The sequence below is a fragment of the Aethalodelphis obliquidens genome, unplaced genomic scaffold (assembly GCF_003676395.1).
Source record: "Aethalodelphis obliquidens isolate GAN/ISIS:26980383/991018 unplaced genomic scaffold, ASM367639v1 scaffold79, whole genome shotgun sequence".
In the NCBI taxonomy this organism is placed as follows: domain Eukaryota; kingdom Metazoa; phylum Chordata; class Mammalia; order Artiodactyla; family Delphinidae; genus Aethalodelphis; species Aethalodelphis obliquidens.
In genome coordinates, this window is record NW_020838023.1 from 4,719,122 (window position 1) to 4,732,982 (window position 13,861).

Here is a 13,861-nt window from a genome sequence, read left to right on the forward strand (position 1 = left end):
GTTGTTGCAACTGGAGGGGGTGGAGTGCTGCTACTGACATCTAGTGGTTCAAGTCTAGGGATGCTGCTGAACATTCTTTACTGCAGTGCAGAGGATGACCTCCCCAAACGACAAAGAATTTCCCCCAATTTCCAAAATGTCAATAGTGTGGGGTTTCAGAAACCTTTGTAAATGGGATAAATTGAAAATCCCTTTGCTTGGCACAGCAGCCTCTCTTTCATCTAAGTTAACAGTCTTCAAACTGGGGAACATTTATTGATGGTCAGAGTCCAGATCCTCAAGCTGATCTTCTGGATAACGTGCCCAAGTTCAAAATAATACTTCTACATTAGAGGCAGGGGGAGGGGGAGGAGTGGGAAGGGGGAAGAGAGAGGCATATTTTTCTTTTTTTTTTTAAAGATTTAATTTTATTTATTTTTGGCTGCGTTGGGTCTTTGTTGTTGCACGCGGGCTTTCTCTAGTTGTGGCGAGCAGGGGCTACTCTTCGTTGCGGTGCGCGGGCTTCTCGTTGCGATGGCTTCTCTTGTTGTGGAGCACGGGCTCTAGGTGAGCAGGCTTCAGTAGGTGCAGCACGCGGGCTCAGTAGTCGTGGCTCACAGGCTCTAGAGCGCAGGCTCAGTAGTTGTGGCATACGGGCTTAGTTGCTCCGCGGCATGTGGGATCTTCCCTAACCAGGGCTCGAACCCATGTCCCCTGCATTTGCAGACAGATTCTTATCCGCTGAGCCACCAGGGAAGTCGGAGAGGCATATTTTCCATCCATTCCAAATCATACTATGTTGCAATGCCCCTAGGGTAAAAAGAGAAAACAAACTAGGAAGCCTGCTTTAAAGATTAATCAAGATAATCAAGACAGTGCATAAACCCACATGGCTACAACCATGTGGCTTCAGCCTTTTTTTTTTTAATGGAATACAGTTGTATATTTAATAAAAGCTAAACTTATCTCAATGCTTGTTTTAATTTTTTCTAGACATTTCACAGGTTTATGATTCCATTTGAACTCGAAAACTGGTTTAGTTAAAAATACCCCAATCCACTGGGCATATTTTAATTGGATTACATCGACTTTATGGATTAAATTAGGGAGTGCTGATGGCCATGCATTTGTCTTCTTTTATATCCCTTAGTAAAGTATCAGAGCTTTCTCCCCCTTTCTTACTAAGTTACTTGAATCAGATCTTTTCCCCCTTGATATTTTAAAATGATTAGTCTCTAAACATGTAGTTGACCTAATACAGAAGCCCCTCCCTGTGACTCGTGATTACCCATACGCATTTGCCTTGTGGGCTGGTTAGGTCTCACTCATCTTTGTATTCCCAAGTACCGGGCAGGGTGCCTTGGACATTGCAGGGAGGCCACAAATGTCTACTGAATGAAGAACTAGTTACAGGATAGAGGCATTGAAAGGCAGGGCGTGTGAGTTCTAGTACCAAGTACTCCACGTGGTGGCTTCTCCTTCCCCTTCTTTTTTAAAAAAACAAGTATATAGATTATTTCATTATTATTATGGGGAAATAGATGTAGAGATTAAAGCAATTCCTGCCATCGTTTATGTTTTCTCTTACAACAGTGATAAACATTGCTTGAGCAGTTACATGCTTGGCATTATGCTAAGTGTTTTGCCCACATTTAATTAATCACATTCAATTTTTCCCAAAGCCTGTGATGGAGGTAGTATTGCTCACTTTTATAAAAAATAGATGTTAGCTCTTAGAGAAGTTTCAGGTTCACAGCAAATGGAGCAGAAGGTACAGAGACGTGCCATATACGCTTTCCCCCCCCCCCCCCACATACACACAGCCTTCTGCACTATCACTGTCCCCTACTAGAGGAGTACATCTGTTACAATGGATGAACCTACATTGACACATTACTATAAGCTTACATACCTTAACATTTTCATTACTAGCTTTGTGACTTTCAAGAACTGTATAATGCGTCTTGTCTTTCTAGTTATAAAAGGCAAATAATCTTTCGTTTCTGAGGATCTGCTTCTCTTAGTCCCAGGAACTCTAATCCTGCTATGGGCAAGGCTTGGTGTGAGACTTTTCTAGAATTATCCTAGGAAGCTGGTGGAAGGGCACCAGGTGGAAGTGGTTGTACTTGAATACTGGGAGGGTGACAGGCAACTGGGAATACCAGGCTCCCAAAATACATTCTTGAAGTCGAATAGAAGAGTTGACTCCCATCAAAAGAGAAGAACAAACCAAAGACTGGCCTTTTCTTCCCCTAAAAGAACAAAATGAAGGGGAAAAAAAAGAAAAAATCATTAAATCGCTGAAGCAATGAGGGCTTTATTGAGAAAACATTTGTGATCATGTGACATTCAAAGGTGATATACTGACCAGAAATTGCATTTCTAGAAATTTATCCTAAGTAATGAAGTAGAGTTGGGTATAAAGACATGCAAATAATACAAACATTTATAGCATGCTCACAGTGTGCCAACTATTCTGCTATGCAGTTAATGTACTTACTGAGATTGGTGATATAGTCCTCATTTTATGAGGGAAACTGAGGCTCAGAGCAGCAGCTTGCCCCAAGACGTGAATCTAGGGAGGCAGAGTCTAGATCAACGCAAAATCTGTCTGATGACCTTGCCTATGCCCAGTTTTTTCACAAAGAGCAGTCTTTTGGGTTCCACATTTGTGTGTGTGTGTGTGTGTGTGTGTGTTTCAAAGTAATTTTGTGCCAAGCAACAATATCAGGGAAATCATGGTTTGAATATCAGTTATATTTCCCCACAACCAGTTTGAACACATTCCATCTACAATCTTCTCGGAGAGGCCAGCTCTTTGTTTTATGTATGATCACCAGCACTTGCCTGAAAGGCTAACGTGACAACGGCAAGCAGGCAGGACTGTGAGTGTAGAGTCCAACAGGCTTCAAGGTCTGTCATGGATGGAGGGACTAGTGACCAAAGGGAACCTTGACCTGAAATACTTTACTGATGGCATTGGATTCCTGGCTGTGTCCTATTCCTACACTTCTGGCATCCAAGAGCAGTGCGTCTTCAAACTTACTCCTTATCAGTCACTTATGGGAAACATCACTCATTAGACCAATGAAAAAAATTTTTAATGTCACTTATGCTAATTAACACACTCTCTGGTGTAGATATCAATAAGACTACCTTAAGTACCAGATAATCTACTCTAAAAATGCTGATCTGTTTTAGGACATTTCAAGTGCTATTTAACTGTCCCTAGGATGTGGATTAGGGATAATCTGCATTAGGCCTTCATGTACAAGCCTACACACAGATGCACACACGCACACACACCCCAAAATGCTTATATTGATGCAACTTAACATAAATTATCATGCAGACCACAGAACAGCCTCAGCAAATAGGAACTACCATGATTTTCATTCCAGTGTTACTTACAATAATAAAAAATTATTTAAATGTTGACTAAGAATGGCTTGCTTCAAAAAAAAAATCCTGACACATTCTTGGATTTCTCAATGGCAGCACTTTAATATTTTGGGCTGTAGAATTCTTTGCTGTGGGAGATTGTCTTGTGCTTTGTAGGATGTTTAGCAGCACCCCAGCTTCTAACTCACTAGATGCCACTAGTACTTCATTTCTCCCAGTTGTGCCAATCAAAAATGACATTGCAAAATGTCCACTGGGGGCAAAATTGCACTTTTAAAAACGTTTCTTTTTTTTTAATTGAGGTATAATTAACATATAACATTGTATTCATTTCGGATGTACGAAATGATTTGATATCTGTATATATTGCAAAATGATCACCACAGTAAGTCTAGTGACAGTTTTTTTCTTGTGATGAGAACTTCTGCATATGTATGTGTGTGTATATATGTATATACACACATACGCGTGCACACAATGCAATATTATTCAGTCATAAGAAAGAATGAAATTCTGCCATTTTCAACAACATGGATGGACCTAGAGGATATTATGCTACTGCTACTGATACAAGTCAGACAAAGAAATATAAATAGTCTATGTCATCACTTACATGTGGAATTAAAAAAAATAAAACAGGGGGCTTCCCTGGTGGCGCAGTTGTTGAGAATCTGCCTGCCAATGCAGGGGACACGGGTTCGATCTCTGGTCTGGGAAGATCCCACATGCCGCGGAGCAACTAGGCCTGTGAGCCATGGCCGCTGAGCCTGCGCGTCTGGAGCCTGTGCTCCGCAACAAGAGAGGCCGCGATAATGAGAAGCCCGCGCACCGCGATGAAGAGCGGCCCCTGCTTGCCACAACTAGAGAACGCCCTCGCACAGAAACGAAGACCCAACACAGCAAAAATAAATAAATTAATAAACTCCTACCCCCAACATCTTCTTTAAAAAAAAATAAATAAATAAAACAAATGAATGAATGTAACAAAACAGAAACAGACTCACAGATACAGAGAACAAACTAGTACTTATTAGTGGGGAGAGGGGAGAGGAGAGGGACAAGAGAGGGATAGGGCAGTGGTCCCCAACCGTTTTGGCACCAGGGACCAGTTTCGTGGTAGACAATTTTTCCACAGGCCAGGGTAGGAGGATGGTTCAGGCGGGAATGCGAGCGGTGGGGAGCGGCAGATGACGCTTCACTCACTCACCGCTCACCTCCTGCTGTGCGGCCCAGTCCCTAACAGGCTGCAGACCGCTATTGGTCCATGGCCTAGGGGTTGGGGACCCCTGGGGTAGGGGACTAGGATGCAAACTACTACGCATAAAATAAGCAACCAAGATATATTATACAGCACCAGAAAATATAGACATGATTTTGTAGTAACTTTAAATGAAGTATAATCTATAAAAATGTTGAATCACTATGTTGTACACCTGAAACTAATATACTATTGTACGTCAACTGTACTTCAATTAAAAAAAGATCTACTCTCTTAGGAACTTTCAAATACACAATATTATTACTATATTCACCATGCTGTACCTTGACTTCTTTTTTAATAACATTTTCTTCCTAATTATTTGATCACTGAAACCTGTACTGAAGAATCTTCCCCATTATTCTAGCTTAGATGAATATTTACTGCTTCAGCTTAAAGCCTTGAATCACTGAAATAAAACCTTGATGAAACTCCTTCTAGAAAAATAAGGTAGCCAGATACCTTGAAACATTTTTTGCTCACTTAGAATTAACTAGAAAACTCAAAAATCCTTGTTGAAGATCTTTTGAAAATATATCAGCCAATTTCCCTCTCCTTGGTGAAGTACATTAACAGGCAGAGCAGATAAAAACAGCTTTAGTATCTTTGAAGATGGGGAGTCCCCGAGCCTGTGGAAACTCAGGTTTCTGATCGTGCATGATCAAGACACAATATGGACGTTTAGGAAAGTAAGACATTTCTGACCACTGGGAGATACTTTTATCTTGCTACTTGCCGGTTTGAGGCTTATTCAAAGTAGCAAAATCAAAATCCAAACAAGATCCATTATACATAGAATGGATAAACAACAAGGTCCTATTGTATAGCACAGGGAACTATATTGAACATCTTGGAATAAACCATAATGGGAAATAATATGAAAATGAATATATATATGTATAACTGAATCACTCTGCTGTACACCAGAAACTAACACAACATTGTAAATCAACTATACTTCAGTAAAAAATAAATAAATAAAGTGGCCAACACAGTTGGTTTCTGATTATTAATTAAAGCATTTTCTGCATACTGCTTATTTATGTTACTCTCCTGGTTTGGTAGAGAAGAGCCTTCATGATTGGCCTCTGCCTACTCTTCTGGCCTTGACGTTTCTTCACAATTCTTCTAAGCTCCCGACCCTCATTCAGTTTGCATTCGTTTTCCTCCCTCCTTGTATTTTCCTAGAACCCAGTGAACTACCATCAGAAATTTCTCACAGTGCTATTGGTGGAAACTCACCAACTTCATAAGCTGCCTCTTTCTGGAAGTAGATGGGGTTTTAATGATGAATAGATATCACTACTGAGCAGTAAACATCACCCAAAGCTCACACTGTTTTTCATGTATTTTTCTGATAAAAAATGACCATATGATATTTGACTCTAAGCTTCAAGTCAAGTTCCAACTTATGGAACATTCAGTTCTATTTTCCAGTCCCCATTCCAACAACACACTCACCAAGAAGGTATTTCTCAATAATAAACATCAAACAAATACAGCTTTCACATGTATACTAGGTCCTTGTCCAATATTCTCTTCATCCAAGTCTTCTTTCTTTGGAGTCAGTCTATAAGAAAACAAAAGTTAGGTATACAATTTTCACCAAAGGTGCTTTAAAATAGACAACCACAGATGGAAGAGCTAGACTCAATACTAGCAATTTCATTATAATACATTTGAGCAACCTTAGAATCAGTGAGGTGTTCTCAGGTTGGTTTCTGCCTCGAAAACAAACCTGTATCAGCTGCACGGAAAGTTATGTGAGGTCTGCTACATGAGAGGCTCAGACCGTCTTTGTCCATCACTTGTTCCCTTCTTTCCTATCCCCCATCCCTTCTTCCTGGCTAGGTGTGAGAAATCTGGAGCCACGCTGGTATGCGTGATGGGAATGGGAAGGTCATTTGGGGATTGAGGAAGGAGAATTAGCTCAGCATACCCAAGTGTATTGAAATGTGTATTCTATAGAAATAAAAAAAAATCAAATCAAAATGCTCCTCAAGTGTGTGTGCTAGTCCTTTGTTGGAAATTATCTTTTAAAAGATGTTAGGTTAAAATTTAACAAAGTGAATAATTGTTCAATCTATATTCAACCAGCATGCATTTACTAATGCATTTTTCTAGTAAAACAGTTTAAGCATTCAAAAACTTAAGGCAAATTACTTTACCATCCTAAGCCTCAGTTTTCCTTTCACTAAAAGGAAAATTTTTGTTTTTTTGTTAAATTACGTTTCACTAAAAGGAACATAATTGCCTGCCTCATAAGGGTTATTGTGAGATTAAATGATAGGTAATGCATGTGAAGAGTCTAGCACAGAGCCTGACACAGCAAAACTTCAATACATGGTAATGATACTGCTGAAAAATAAGAGAAGCAGCAGCAGGAGGGAGAGTTTGAGCCCGGATGGTGGTAAAGGATCATGGTGGTACCATTAAGAAAAATTGAAAACCCAGAAAGAGGACTTGGTTGATTTAGAATAAGGATGATAAAAGCATATGATAATGATGATCTGGCGTATGAAATGGTAAAAGCAAGTTTTTAAGGTTGCATGTTAGGTGCCTAACACTGCCCTATTAGCCTGGGGAGAGGTTGTAGTGTCTTTTTGTGGACAGCAGGGGGCTCCCAGGTACTGGAAAGCAGCGAGCAAGGCTCCCACTGTTTTCTGTACTTTGCTCAGTTAACTTTCTTATTGCTGGCAAAAGCGAGCTAGCCTCGTTTGATGCCATGGTTTAAGTTGTGTATTACAAAAAGTTGTGTATTCACCTCCATATATCAGAACTTTTATGTTTACTTTTCCATTATACCTTCCAGTCCCTTCTCTTTTATGAAACTGCAACAGAAACAACCCATAGGAATCTTTCCTTCTTAACTCAACATATTTGTGTAAATAGCCATTTTATTATTAATCACACATTGACTTTTAAAGTAAAATTTCATTATTTTCTGAATGGAAAAAGAAAGCATTGTCATTAAGAAAAACATACTGAATGAAAGAAAAATCATTAATTACCTCATTGTGCAAAATATTAATAATGCTCACTGATACCCCACAATCATTGTACTCAAAATTATGTGTTACTCCTTCAATGTGTCTTGGCATGTTTTCTTTCAGTATTTTCTCAATAGGAGGTAATAGTAGTAGTAATAATAATAATAATTAAAGTGGAAATCAAGGCAAATAGGTGACTTTGAATTTTTTTTTAAAGTTTGTATTCCTAGAATCATAAATGTACAATTTTCTCTACTAGGTATTTGAAATCCACTCAAATCCCATGGAGATGGGGTACATGTCAGTCTTTAGCTTAACATTCATCCATCCTTCCCACAGCATTTATGGAACAGTGGGCTGGATCCCATAAATAAGACAAGGTGTTTGCATCAGAAACTCATGGACTAAAGGAGATAACAAAGAAATAAAGTCTACCATAAAAAGCACTAAGAGTTGGAGTTATAGACACAGCAGTGGGAACACACAATGGAGAGAGGTTCTATTCCTGCCTAGGGAATTTGGGGAAGACTCACTAGAATTGCTGGCAGGGTGAGAAGGAAATTCCATGCATAGGAACTGCACATGTGAAGTCATGGAGCAGTGACAGTGCCCGAGAAATACTCAGGAGCAGCAAATATTGTTTGTAGAAAAGTAACAAGGAAAGGAGAAGTCAAATCCAAGTGAGTAAAGAGCACGTCTATAGATCTGTAATACACTTCTCCCTTCCCCGCACTGTCCTTCTTCCCACTATAGGGTAACAGAGCTTTGTGTCATTAAGTTACTAATTCTGCAATTTCTAGACATAGTATTTCTACCAGTGTATTTTTTTAGTTAGTAATTAGTTTCTTTCTTCAAAGAATCACATCTCAGAAGTCACTTTCCTTCCTCTAATTCTGATTTTTTTTTAAAGATTTTTCCGTAATTAAAAAAAGAGTTCTTTGAAAAGTGGATATCTGTGTAATCTTTACCCTAAAATTGCAAACAAGCAGCATCCACTCCAGGTACTACTCACTTTTCATCATCTTGGTTCACACCTAGCACTTACTGTCCTGAGCAATGTGAGTGTACCTGTAGTCAAAGAAATTCATAATTCAACCAAGAAGCCAGGTATCTATGAAAACTTGTCTCTAATCATTAATTTAAAAGAGAGATGTTGTTGTTATTGTTTTATTAATGGAGTCGTTTCAGGGATGTACATTAATTTCCAGGATTATTAGTTTTTGGAAATTCCTTTGCTCTTCATTGAATGTGGATTTGAAAGGATGGAAGAAAATAAACAGTTAGTAGGGACAATCTAATGCAAAAAAGGCAAGAGTAACAAGAAAAACGTCCACACTAGCATCTGGCACTATTAATACACAGATAAATACTCCAAAATACTTCTTGAATGAATGAATGAATGTTGAATGAATGAAAGTTGGTGCTCTGCCCCTCACTTCCACATACATTAAACTCAGTGTGTGTTGGTGCACGTGACTTTAGATGCTAGGCTGTTTCAATATTATATAGAGACTAATATAGTCTCGATAGTCCACTTGATAGCCTTGGTGTTTTTTTTTTTTAGAACAACAAACTGTAACTTGAAGTACAACTTGTTTCTTCTTATCTTCATGTCCATCTAAAATATCTGGCTCTTCTCCTCTATTATATGCATAATCTTTTCTCAAGTGTTCTTCTATTCTGTGCCTGCCAGCATTTGTTGTTTGTAGATTTTCTGATGATGCCCATTCTAACTGGTGTGAGGTGGTACCTCATTGTAGTTTTGATTTGCATTTCTCTAATAATTAGTGATGTTGAGCAGCTTTTCATGTGCTTCTTGGCCACATGTATGTCTTCTTTGGAGAAATGTCTATTTAGATCTTCTGCCCACTTTTGGACTGGGTTGTTTGTATTTTTAATATTGAGCTGCATGAGCTGTTTATGTATTTTGGAGATTAATCCTTTGTCCATTGATTTGTTTGCAAATACTTTCTCCCATTCTGAGGGTTGTCTATTTGTCTTGTTTATAGTTTCCTTTGCTGTGCAAAAGCTTTTAAGTTTCATTAGGTCCCACTTGTTTATTTTTGTTTTTATTTCCATTACTCTAGGAGGCGGGTCAAGAAAGATCTCGCTGTGATTTATATCAAAGAGTGTTCTTCCTATGTTTTCCTCTAAGAGTTTTATAGTGTCCGGTCTTACATTTAGGTCTCTAATCCATTTTGAGTTTATTTTTGTGTATGGTGTTAGGGAGTGTTCCAATTTCATTCTTTTACATGTAGGTGTCCAGTTTTCCCAGCACCACTTATTGAAGAGACTGTCTTTTCTCCATTGTATATCCTTGCCTCCTTTGTCATAGATTAGTTGATCATAGGTGCGTGGGTTTATCTCTGGGCTTTTTATCCTGTTCCATTGATCTATTTCTGTTTTTGTGCCAGTACCATATTGTCTTGATTATTGTAGCTTTGTAGTATAGTCTGAAGTCAGGGAGTCTGATTCCTCCAGCTCTGTTTTTTTCCCTCCAGATTGCTTTGGCTATTCGGGGTCCTTTGTGTCTCCATACAAATTTTTAAGATTTTTTGTTCAAGTCTGTAAAAAATGCCATTGGTAATTTGATAGAACAGTAATATTTTGAAAGATATCTTTTTCTTGTTTTCTGAGCAATAGGCCTCAGCAGTGGGCTTAAAATATTCAGTAAACCATGTTGTAAAGAGATGTGCTGTCATCCAGGCTTTCTGATTCTATTTGCAGAGTACAGCCAGAGTAGGAGCATAATTTTTTTTTTATCGTTCTCTGTGCTATACAGTAGGACCTTGTTGTTTATCCATTCTCTATATAATAGCTTACATCCTCTAACCCCAACCTCTCACTCCTTCCCTTCCCCAACTCCCTCTCCCTGGGCAACCACAAGTCTATTCTCTATGTCCATGAGTCTGTTTCTGTTTTGTAGATAGGGTGATCTGTGCTGTATTTTAGATTCCACATATAACTGATATCATATGACTTTTGTCTTTCTCTTTTTGACTTACTTCACTTAGTACGATAATCTCTAGTTGCAACCATGTTGCTGCAAATGGCATTATTTTGTTCTTTTTTATGGCTACATAGTGTTCCATTGTATATATGTACCACTTCTTCTTTGTCCATTCATATGTTGATGGACATTTAGGTTGTTTCCATGTCTTGGCTATTGTGAATAGTGCTGCTGTGAACATAGGGGTGCATGTAACGTTTTGAATTAGAGTTTTGTCTGGATATATGCCCAAGAGTGAGATTTCTAGATCATATGGTAATTCTATTTTTAGTTTTCTGAGGAATCTCCATAATGGAAAAAAACAAGGTTGCTATTTCTACCACATCTGCAGGTATTTCCTCCACTGAAGTCTTGAACCCCTCAAAGTCATCCATAAAGGCTGGAATCAACTTCTTCCAAATTCCTATTAATGTTGATGTTTTGACCTCTTCCCACAAAGCACAAATGTTCTTAATGGCATCTAGAGTGGTGAATCCTTTCCAGAAGGTTTTCAATTTACTTTTCTCAGATCCATCAGAGGAATCACTATCTATGGTAGTGTTAGCTTTATGAAATGTAGCTCTTAAATAATAAGACTTGAAAGTCTAAATTACTCCTAGATCTATGGGCTGCAGAATGGATGTTATATTAGCATACATGAAAACAACATTAATCTCATTGTTCATCTCCATCAGAGCTCTTGGGTGACCAGGTGCATTGTCAATGAGCAGTAATATTTTGAAAGCAATCTTTCTTTTTTTTCTAAGCAGTAGTTCTCAACAGTGGGCTTAAAACATCCAGTAAACCATGTTTACTGGATGTGCTGTCATCCAGGCTTTGTTGTTCCATTTATAGAGCACAGGCAGAGTAGATTGAGCATAATTCTTAGACGCCCTAGGATTTTTGGAATGGTAAATGAACTCCAGCTTCAACTTAAAATCACCAGCTGCATTAGCCCCTAACACAGCCTGGAGCCAAGCATTGACTTCTCCTCTCTAGTTATGAAAGTCTTAGATGACATTTACTTCCAATATAAGGCTGTTCAATTTACAATGAAAATGTGTTGTTTAGTGTAGCCTCCTTCACTAATGATCTTCGCTAGATGTTCTATATAACTTGCTGCAGCTTCTACATCAGCACTTGCTGCTTCATGTTGTACTTTTATGTGATGGAGATGGCTTCTTTCCTTATATCTGATGAGCCAACCTCTGCTGGCTTCAAACTTTTTTCTGCCGCTTCCTCACCCCTCTCAGCCTTCTTAGGATTGAAGAGAATTAGGTTCTTGCTCTGGATTAGGCTTTGGCTTAAGAGAACACTGTGGTTGTTTTGATCTTCTATCCAGACAACTAAAACTTTCTCCATGGAAGCAATAAGGCTGTTTTCCTTTCTTATCATTCTTATGTTCACTAGAGTAGCACTTTTAATTTCCTTCAAAACATATGTCCCTTTATACTTAGTGTGGAAATAAAGCTGTGATGTTCTTCTCGGACTATAAACTGACAGTCTAAAATTATACAGTGTCCTGCATATCTGCTTGTATATATTCTGTCAATAAAAAACAGTTACGGTTATCTATATTTCATATATACTCATAATTCATTTAATCTAATGAGAGAGCAAATGTATTTGGACAGTTACTAGAAATCTTTTGTACCTTCCAACAACTAGATTTTTCTTGTTTGAGGCAAGTAAGCTTCAGCACCTCTCTGCTCAGAAACGACACGGCAAAATGTCAATGTGCCAGAACTCGTAGTCCTCTGGATGCTTACATCTGCATTCTATTTTTAGAAAAAGGAAAGAGATCAAAAGGATAATCAGATATCAAGGCTCTCAAAAAAGCAAACACACTAGTCCTTTTGGATTTCTACATGTATTTCTCAATCGAACTACACACCGAAGATAGCCCAGCTTCCTCTCTGCTCCATGAGATCTTTATTCTAGGACCCAGGGTGAAGGAATTGCCTGCCCTGGGACATCACTGGAAAACAGAAGAGGGTAGATTGTGTGATGGCGCCTATAGATTGAGCTGGGAAATCACACATGCCCCATCTGCTCGCAGTTCATTGGCTTAAGCAAGTCCTATGGCCAAGCCTGAGGTCAGCGGAGTGGAGAAATATAATCTCCCCACTGCCAAGAGGCAGAGAATATTGTGAACAATAATACAACTCACCATACACACTTAGAAGATGTGATCGACATGATTATACTTGTTCCATACGATCACTGACAATTTTAAATGGTCATCCAACCTATTGGAATGAGCACTGTCCAGCCTGGATTCACTGTTGTAGTTCAGACCTGACTCAGTTTCCCCTGCAATCCTAATACCAATTCTCCTGTATCTTTTAGATACACAGTACTATGATGCTCACTAATGCGACGCTTAGAAACATGTCTCTACAGCAAGAACCCCATCACATCCATTACGTGAGAGCAGAGATAACATTTATGAAGGGCCTACTTGGGGTAAGCCAGACCTACTTGGTTCAGAGCACTCCTGTGTGCTTTAGTTAATCTACTCAGCAACTGAGTGAGGAGGAAAAGATTATTTTCATTTTACTTGTGAACAAACTGACCCAGAGAGCTAACACAAAGTCAAATGGCCAGCAAGGAGTGAAGCTGGGATTTGAAACCAGCATTTTGACTCCAGAGTTCTGGCAAATCAAGCTAGAAAGACAATGACTACATCTTGGACATTCCACAACTAAAAAGGGCTTTTTGCCAACTATTAGCCAGAAAACAGAATGACCACGCTCCCCACAGACTCTCAAATGATTCAAATCACTAAGCTGTTCACTGAAAAAATTACAAATATTTATTTTAAGGCTTATAAGGAAAAATCTCCTTTCTCTGAAGCCTAGAGAAATATTTTTCTTTTTTTTTGCACAGAACACTCGGGGACATTCTGCTTGCAGTGGGAACACGTGGAACCCATTGCTTAAAAGAATAATTGTTCAGAGTGGATGGTTGAAGAGGAAGCGAAGAAGTGGAATTAAAGCTAAGGTTCCCAAGGTACAGCTAAAGAACACATAAAAGAATTGGTATCCAGGTTTCCCAGGGAACAGTAAACAGGCAGGAAAAAAAAAAGTAGAAATGAGTTGCAACAAAGGTAGATATTAACTGATGAATTTATGTAAAAACATTTAGAGAGACTAGGATTCTGCGTAAGGAATTTCAGACTTTCGTTTTGCTGCTGTTCTGCGTGAATTAGGAGGATGACATGTGCATTCAACCTCCTGTTTT

At 38.8% G+C, this 13,861-nt stretch overlaps 1 long non-coding RNA gene across 1 annotated transcript; it reads right to left on the reverse strand.

The window, feature by feature from the left end:
• Window positions 1-661: 661 nt before the first annotated feature.
• Window positions 662-12,387, reverse strand: LOC113612591 (uncharacterized). The gene is made up of 4 exons (XR_003429888.1): window positions 12,273-12,387; window positions 6,101-6,209; window positions 1,892-2,231; window positions 662-789 (listed from the first exon to the last, which is right to left on the reverse strand). It is a non-coding gene; the product is annotated as an uncharacterized LOC113612591 (long non-coding RNA).
• Window positions 12,388-13,861: the final 1,474 nt, after the last annotated feature.